General features: G+C 36.3%; 1 pseudogene; it reads left to right on the top strand.

Annotated features, from left to right (window-relative positions):
- The first annotated feature begins 7,710 nt into the window (after window positions 1-7,710).
- LOC145278158 (elongation factor 1-alpha 1-like) lies at window positions 7,711-8,441 on the top strand (annotated as a pseudogene).
- The last annotated feature ends 860 nt before the right edge of the window (window positions 8,442-9,301 follow it).

Below are 9,301 nucleotides of genomic sequence, written 5' to 3' on the forward strand. Positions count from 1 at the left end.
TACCTGAAAGCTTATCAAGATAAAACAAGACATAATTTATAGGCAATCATTGCAAATTAATAAGATTTGCTCGGATAGCAATGAATGTGATACAAATATAAGTTTTCAAACCAGGCTCTTCTTACTTAGAAATGACTCTCTTTCACTTATAAAGAAATGCATAAAATTAGTCTCCACTAAAAAAATAGGAAAAACCATTTTACTCTACAAAATTAATGTAACTGGATAAATATAGTAAAAGAATGCGGATAAATTATGAAAGTGATGAAGAATGAAAAGACGGTAGTTCAGCGAACAAGTCAAGGAAGTGATGTAACGGATATGAAATATAGAAAAACCAAAATCTCCATCTTTAGTTTTTGTCTGAAAGGGAGTGTTTCGGAGACCTTCTTATCCCCTCTACAGATCGATGAGGCAGAACAATATCATGTAATACTAATATAAACAGTTAAGAAATATAATATTTCGAAAAAGTTATTAAAATACCAAATATATGATCCGTTGTCATTATATGCTGCTAATTTGTATATCTGGTACTTCGTGCAGCATTCAACCTGGTCCGACTGACCTGACTTCCTTCGGGGGGAAAAGGTTTTATGAGAATTGTTATAGGTTTATTGATTTACTCATTCCAGGAATAATAGACTTGGTGATTTTCAGTATTTTTATAGAGATTTCGCCGTCCTCCCGTATATAGCAGGTGGTATTCCAAAATGGTCACCCATCTGGCACTGATCGGGCTCAACGTTGCTTTACTTCAGTGAAATAACGAAAATCGGTGTCAACGTGTTTATACCGTAGATAAAATTCGCAAGTGTAGACATGATGAACAATGTATGATGGTATTGCAATTACAAGGTGGGAAACAGATGAACTCCGCAATCAGCTCTACTACTACTACTACTACTACTACTACTACTACTATCACGACTATTTCTACTAATACTTCTACGGAGAAGCGTTAAAAGACCATAGGACATTAGTTGATGATTTGTTACATATCTAAGAGTGGACTGTGCTATACGATACAAGTAGAACATCCTTCGGGATACCGACAAATTATGCAGTCATAATAAAAGAGAATTCCGCAAACTTGACCTCACTATGCAAATAACTATACATCATTCTATTAGTACAATACTTCATCACTACCTTACACGTATCAATATCAACCAAGCTTCACCTGTCATCTTTAAAAGCAACAGAACATGAAATGAACAGATGAATAAAATATACGAGTGCATTACTACTATAATCATCTTTTGTAATGTTTTCATTTCTTAAAAATCTATTTACGTGAATATTATACGCATACAGAACAAGGGAGACTAAGTTGTTCGTTGTGAGTTTTAGATTCAAGTTTATCAGAGGCAAATAGCTAATACACGAGACGGAGGCTACATTTCTATGAACTAATTAGTCAATTATCTTATTAAGGATGGAAACAATGAACAGAGATGTAAGGGGGCATTTCACTTTCAGCGATTATCAACGTTTTCCTTTCAGTTGTTACAGCATTATTGGTGATCTGTCTTGAGCCCGTTCCATAAGCAAACTGACTGAACCTTAGTTTCTTTGTCAACTTCGATACCTCTGACGTTATGCGTCATCAATTAACACCTCTTTGTTTTGGTTCTAATATGTATATATTTAACCTTATCGATACAGAATAAGTCTTCATGTTCATCTTCTCTTCAGGGTAAATCGATTTATTTTCCAAACTGTCTGTCACTTTGATTTGTACTTTGTTCGACCCTTCTCAAGATTAACACTAGCTGATGAAATCGCTGTCCGACATAGGACCATCCATTATGTAACACTTAATTTTTCCATTTCTTAAAATCTAATCAGCTGTATATTATATGCGACGACATTATGGTTAATCCGGTTGTGAGACACCTAATTTAGAAGATTTGATGAGCGCAGGGAGCATTTGAATATAACTACTCTCGGGTCCATCCTTACTAGAAGTGCTAGCATCTGTCATAACTGATCTATTAGTTGAGTATTTTTTCCTGTGCAACACTAAATTACGTCGTGCACACCTTTACCGATCGCACAACATCGAGATCCATTTTTCCCAACTCTTTCTCCCTTTATCAATCAACCGCATCAACTAATCGCCTCCAAACTGTCCTGGGTATGACTAAAAACTGCATCCCCTAATAAAACCCCAATTTGGAAGTTTTCGTGGAGTGTGGGGTCATTTCTTAGTTATCACTACTACCAAGTCAATTTTGACACAGAATGTTAGTATTTGTAAACCCCTTATCTATATGTTACACAAAAATAATCGTTTACGGAATGCTTGTTTGCGAAACCTACGTGTACAAAACTATTAATCCAATTAAGTTGCACGGAGAAATATGCTACAAATGGTAAGTATTTATTTAAATGCTGCCCACATCAGCATTATTTGGCACAAGGCCTGGAAAGTGGGATACCCGCAGGCTCCCCTAAAGGAGGGGCACTCCTGCAATTCTAAAAATTGCCCTAGTAACCCCGTAGGCATTCCCCGGTCGGGGCGCCTCAGGCAGCAAGCAATAAACTTGCCCCACCGGAAAGCCCGGTGGCAAGGCCTGGGAGGGTGGACCTTCTAGGTATTACCCAGGCGGTGTACCTCAGTCCAACAGGTGCTGGTTCGGTTCCCGGCCCCTCACCTGTTGGGCTGAGTGTCAAGTGACGAATCCTTGACTTGTACTACCCTGTCTCCCTGCAGCCGAAGCCGCTAGGAGACACATCCCATCAGACAAGAAGTATAATGGTAAGTAAAATCACAGATAATGCACATTAAACACCTGAATATCTAACATCTAAAACGCACTATGTTTGTCTTGCTGTCTGTCTGTCTCCATATTTTCAAACTCTATCTCTCCAAAACTAAAAGTCGCAGATGATTGAACTTTTTATGGTCTTTAGCCAGTGGAAATAGTTTCTAAGGGGTCAAACAGAGGTCAACATTGAAAACATCATTATACATTTTGTACATTCATTTTAGTTTATTTTTAATCAGTTCAAATACGTGTCACGTTGGTATAGTGGTAACGTCACCAGCTTTGAATGCTACAGTTTTGCTTTCAGTTTCGATTCTAGCTGATGGTGCCCCAATAGTTTTGTTTTGTTTTGTTACTTTGGAAATCATTACTCTATAATAATATATACGAAATCTGAACAAATTAAAACATCATATTTAAGCGTATTTACGACAGGGCAAAGCCGAGCATCTCCTCCCCGCTAGCCTAATTTATAAAACTCACTACGTCTGTCTGTCTCTATATTACATTCTCTATCTTTTCCGAAACTAAAAGTCGCAGAGCAGCACTAGGGACCTCAAATGATTGGATTTTTAGGGATCGTTCTCTTATGGATCTTTAACTGGTTAAAATAGTTTTTAGGGATCAAAAGGGGGTCAAAATTGAAAAAAATCATACGTTTTGTCCATTTAATTTTGTTTATTTTTAATCTGTTTAAATGCGTGTCACGTTGGTATAGTGGTAACATCACCAGCTTTGAATGCTACAGTTTTTCTTTCAGTTTCGATTCTAGGCGATGACACCCAAATACTTTTTTTTAATTTTGAAATAATGACGCTATAATTATATATACGAAATCTGGACAAATTAAAATATCGTATTTAAGCGTATTATATATATATATATATATATATATATATATATATATATATATATTGCAAATCCTCAGCAGTAAGAAGAATTATACATTTTAATTGTGCCAACATTATTTCCATAATTTCCAATGAATGTGTTGAGAGAGTATTTTATTGATTTTTGGTCTTGATGTTAATAATGATGGGATGGGTACAAGTGAAAGAAGGGTTGAAAAGTATTCTTCCTTTGTTTCTTCTTGAATAATAAAAATATTCTATCAGGAATAAATATAAAAATGTGCCGTAACCAACTCTTCAAACAGATTTAATAGTGTACATTAGTATTACAGGGCATTCGTCTTTCTCATCCATCCCCGTAGAGGGATGGATGAGAAGATCTCCGAAACACCTCTTTTTAGATAAAAACTAAAGATGGAGATTCTGGCTTTCTATATTTCACGTCCGTTATGTCACTTCCTATTAAAAGCAGGGTTTTATTATCATGTTGTTTATGTTAAAAGCCAAACTATATTATTTTTCATACAATATTTTAAGTACGGGGACAATACAAAAAGAATCTACGATGGCCTTCAGAGCACTGCAGAAAATTCTATTCCTGAAAAAGCAGATTGGGACTTCCTCTTCCCAAATTTGTTCTTTAGCATTCCAGCACATAAGTTTTTTTTTATGTCAAAATGAAAAAGATCTTTTGCTCTTTGCCTTTAAAATTATAAAGTCCAGGACCTGTACAGAACAGCTACCCACTGAAAAGTCTTCATCTCCAGAGCTTGTACAGAATAGCCACTCTTCGGAAATTTTATGGGCCGTTTTTTATAGGTCTTTATCCGGTGGAAATAGTTTCTAAGGGGTCAAACAGAGGTCAACATTGAAAACATCATTATTCATTTTGTACATTCATTTTAGTTTATTTTTAATCAGTTCAAATACGTGCCACGTTGGTATAGTGGCAACGTCACCAGCTTTGAATGCTACAATTTTGCTTTCAGTTTTGATTCTAGCTGATGGTGCCCCAATATCTTTTTTTTGTTGTTTTGTTTTGTCTTTAAAATTATAAAGTCCAGGTCCTGTACAGAACAGCTACCCACTGAAAAGTCTTCATCTCCAGCGTTTGTACAGAATAGCCACTCTTCGGAAATTTTTCTGAAATTAAACATGGCTTCCAATTCAAGAAAATATTTCTGTGTTATGAACAGAATGTGAACTAGGCATATTCAGGTTGTCAGTCGTTAATCACCACGGTCATTCCCTATTGTTGCTAAATGCCACTGCATATATTTTTTCGCACAATGATTTAAATACTATGACAACAAATAACCCTGAAGGTCTCCAGAGTCATGTTAAAGCTATCCCTTCCGGATATTCTCATGCATGAAAACAATTGCTGCTGTTAAAAGTTAAGAATGTAATAACAGTATTGAAATAATGTTTCGTGAAAAGAAAGAAATCTTGTGGTGTCTCTTTCCGTTTTTGTCTTTAACATGTTGATTGATAATTCGTTTCGATTCTTAAGCCTGCAACTAAATGCGGCATGTGCTATCTGGAGAGCGACAATCCTACAAGAAGTCAATTATTTTAGCATTGAAAACAATTTCTGTCAATGCTCGTTCGCTCCAGGGCCGATAGGATTGACTTTATGTGTTGAGTTACATGATTGAATTTTACGGATTTTCATTTGTGTGTAGACAAGGAAGAATTAAGAAGATTGAAAAACCTCAACACCAGGTTTTAATGGTGGCTGAAAAATAACACGTTGGAAAATCATACGCACAACAACAAAAAATAGAGACAAAGAAAAAGAGCGAGCGATAAAATCAATGATAGGAAAGAAGGTTTACAACGAAGTGTTCGATATAGAAGGGAAATACGAAAGAGTATGAAATAGAATAAAGAATAGGAACGAAAAACGAGAGACGAAAAGATATAAAATTAACAGAACGATAGGATGGATGAATAAAGTGGGTATGCAAGAAAAGGGGATATTTAAATGGCTATAAACGAAACGAATAACAAAATAACGAGAATACGGAGAAGCCATTAGAAAAGTGAAACAAACCGAGGGTAAATAGAGAAGCGAATTGAGATAATAAAAATGTGTTATAAAAAATATGAGAAAAAGAGTCAGCGAAAATGTAAACAACGAAAGAAATGGAGAAGGAGGATGAGGTATTGACTACAAATATAAAAGTAATAAGAAAAGAGAAAACGATATCTAAACAGAACTTAGGGAGCTGGAGAACAGAGCGAAAGAAAAAATATGGACTCATCGCAGAGTAAGAATTTAACACATACTTATGTAAACAAATAAACACCGAGGAGACTAATTTAAATAGTGTTACACTGATTTAATAAAAAGTATTTACACAGTATCGATTTGTCATTTAAACATTATCAACTTTAACGACCTATATCACCAGAAGTCGTGCTAACTGGAAGTGATTTCAGATTTTCATACAGCACAACTGCGCATAGAATGATATTTCGTTTAAATATAATGGTTAATAGTTTAAAATGTCACTATAAAATTATCAATCTCATCATACGTTTTTATATTGATTTATGAACCTACTTGTTTTTATTGTGTCAGTCTTTTTTTTATTCCAGTTTCTCCTAGTATTTTAGGTGGATTTTTTCGGAGTCAGAAGTAGTATTTCTATAATCATTATATTATTATTATTATTTCTCTATTATTTCATGCGAATTATTACACTTGATCAATCACTACCAAAAACAGGCGGTGTTCCCTGGAGCCCAAGGCACTAAGTCAATTGTTTTAAAACCTAACATATATTAATGTCATACTTATTCATAACATTATTATTCTTGGCTTTTCAGAAACGTTTCCCATCTGAGTACTCATTAAAGCAAACATTAAACAGTATGTTATTTACCGAATGCAGTCGTTACATCCAAGTATATTTAAATAATAACCGTAATATCTGTAAAGAATGTTTATAATATAAACACTGGAATCACTATTAGAAAAACCTATGCGAGAAAGTAAGAAAATTGGGTAATTAATAGACAACATACCAAATCTTTTATTAAAGTTTTCAAATCCTAAAGAATCCAACTAAATACATGAGAAATTGCCATTTAACTTAAGATAAGCAGAAAAAACATTCGAAATGCTGTAAAAATATGATTTGAAGCTAAAATTTTAAAGAAGAATATTAAAACACGTATTGCCAATAACTATGAAGGAAATAAGATTGGAAAGGTTCAATGGAATTATTACATGTTTCAAGAAAAATCCTCCATTTTAACGATCGTTTCAGATTAAAATATTATAGGTTGGTCCAAAAATAATGTTTTATATCAGACATATATGCATCAAAACACATTATTTTTGCGTTAACCTAATATTTACCATTGCTGCTGTTCTGACCTACAAAATCGACAGCTGAGGTTAAGGGGACATTCAGAAATAAACATTCTGCTCCAGTTATTGCTTTTCGATGTTGTGGCTTCTGTCCGATGAAAAGAAAATGACTATAAGTTTCTACAAAGCTGATCAAAAGATCAATGTTAATACTAGATTCTGAGATACTAACTTAACGTGGACTATCGCGATGATAACTATATATGGACATTTATGTATATATATATATGTGTGTGTGTGTGTGTGTGTGTGTGTGTGTGTGTGTGTGTGTGTGTGTGTGTGTGTGTGTGCTGTAGCCCACACAACTATGCTGTAAATAAAATTTTAGTAATCGGGTTTATGTGTTACATAAGGGTGTATATCTTCTGATACGCCTCTGTTTCCCCCTTCCACCGTATTCTTAATGACAATAAAAGTGGAAATTCCAGAATCGACGTATCCAATGACGACGATGTTAATATGTTGCTTATGCTTTAACCACCTTGAAGAACAAAATCTTCTTTTGTTGATTTGCTTTAAAGACTAAGAAAACAACATCGACAGGAAAGCAGCATATTCGTCGTTTGTGGATACGTCGATTCTGGAAGGTTAACTTGTCCTGTTCATTTGACTTACAAATACGGCGATGTCGACAAAAGAATTACTAACAAGATAAGAAAGGTAACACAAGAAATGGGTAAAAGTTTTTTTTTAATGTGCCTGGCTATTCGACAAACTGAAAGGCGAACGTAAATGTGGAATCAGCATTAATATCGATTTATGGAAATTTGAAACCGAGAAATATTATATTACTATTATTGGTAATTCAGGTGATTGCGATTTGTGATTTCATCAAAAACATGATTACAGAAACATCTCAGACTGATTGTGCCGTTTTAGGTGTGATTGCTCGTGTTGACGAGTTCGTGATCGGTATTTGCAAAAATGACCAGACTCGTGAACACACTCTTCTTGCTGACACTCTTGGCGTAAAACAGATAGTACCAAATACCTCCAGACCCGTTTCGAAAATTGGTTACAATACGAAGGTCGTCCTGTTTGTTCCCCATGTTCGCCAACAACACGATTTTCCCGAACTCAAACATTCCCTGATACAAAGGATTGCCCATCACTAGGAAAGCGGTCACTTTCATCCAGGCATTGGATGCTATTTTCTCTCTCCATCGTCCCATCGACGGTCCTTATTGTCTCCCATTGTAAAATATATGCAACATTGGAGGTATTGGAACTCTGCTAGCTGGCCGAGTTGAGGCTGAAGTCCTTAAACCTGGTGTGGTTGTGACCTTCACTCTAGGAATTTCCACTGAGGTAAAATCCGTGGGAATGTATCATAAAGCTTTGACCGATGCGAAACCAGATTACAATGTGTGTTTTAACGCCAAGAACGGTTCTGTCAAAGAACTTTGTTGTGATTATGCAAGCACAGTGATGTAGAGAATAGGAACGACCGTTAAGACGGGACACACAAAAGAGTGACACCGTCGTCTGATGAGTAGTATAAATAGAGCACGCACGCACGCACCGGTAGAAAAACTACGACTATGACGATAGTCGACTCGGAAACTTTACATGGCGCTACGAACAGGATTTATTTTTCAACATAATTTCTTTTGCACGATTTTTGGAGTATAATGGCGTCAGGACAACACGAGGACGGCCAATACATACAGTTGATTCAACAACTAATAAATCTGCAAAGAGAAAACAATGAGCTTCGCGGAGGGAGTGCCTCGAGTCGGTATAACACCAAGAAACCAGACCGGCCACGTATCGAACATGGATTCACCGACGCGGACTGGGCGCTTTTCATTGATTCGTGGGCCCGATACAAACAAATGTGCGGACTTACCGACCCCGTGGAAATCCGCAATGAGCTAAGGACAGCCTGCTCAAATGAGGTAAATAGACTTTTATTTGACTTAGTTGGGCCTGGAACCCTCAATTCTGTCACAGAGGAACAACTCTTAAGGCATATACAGTTCATTGCGGTGAAAGGTCTACACTCGGAGGTGCATAGACATAAATTTCATAACATCAGACAACAGACGGGGGAGGGACCCACACAGTTCTTGGCAAAGCTTCGGTCCCAGGCACGGTTTTGCAATTTCACGGTTCTGTGCCCCAACGAGAACTGCCGGCAAGCCGTAAACTATTCGGAGGACATGGTAGCTGGTCAACTCGTAGCCGGTCTGGCAAATGCGGAGTACCAGTGTAAATTGCTGGCCGAAGCAAATATTCTAACCACTGTGGAGCAGAAGCTTCACAGGCTGGTTAGTTTAGAAACTACAGAGACG

The sequence above is a fragment of the Euprymna scolopes genome, chromosome 6 (assembly GCF_053919585.1).
Source record: "Euprymna scolopes isolate OS-2025 chromosome 6, ASM5391958v1, whole genome shotgun sequence".
NCBI classification, from domain to species: Eukaryota; Metazoa; Mollusca; class Cephalopoda; order Sepiida; family Sepiolidae; genus Euprymna; species Euprymna scolopes.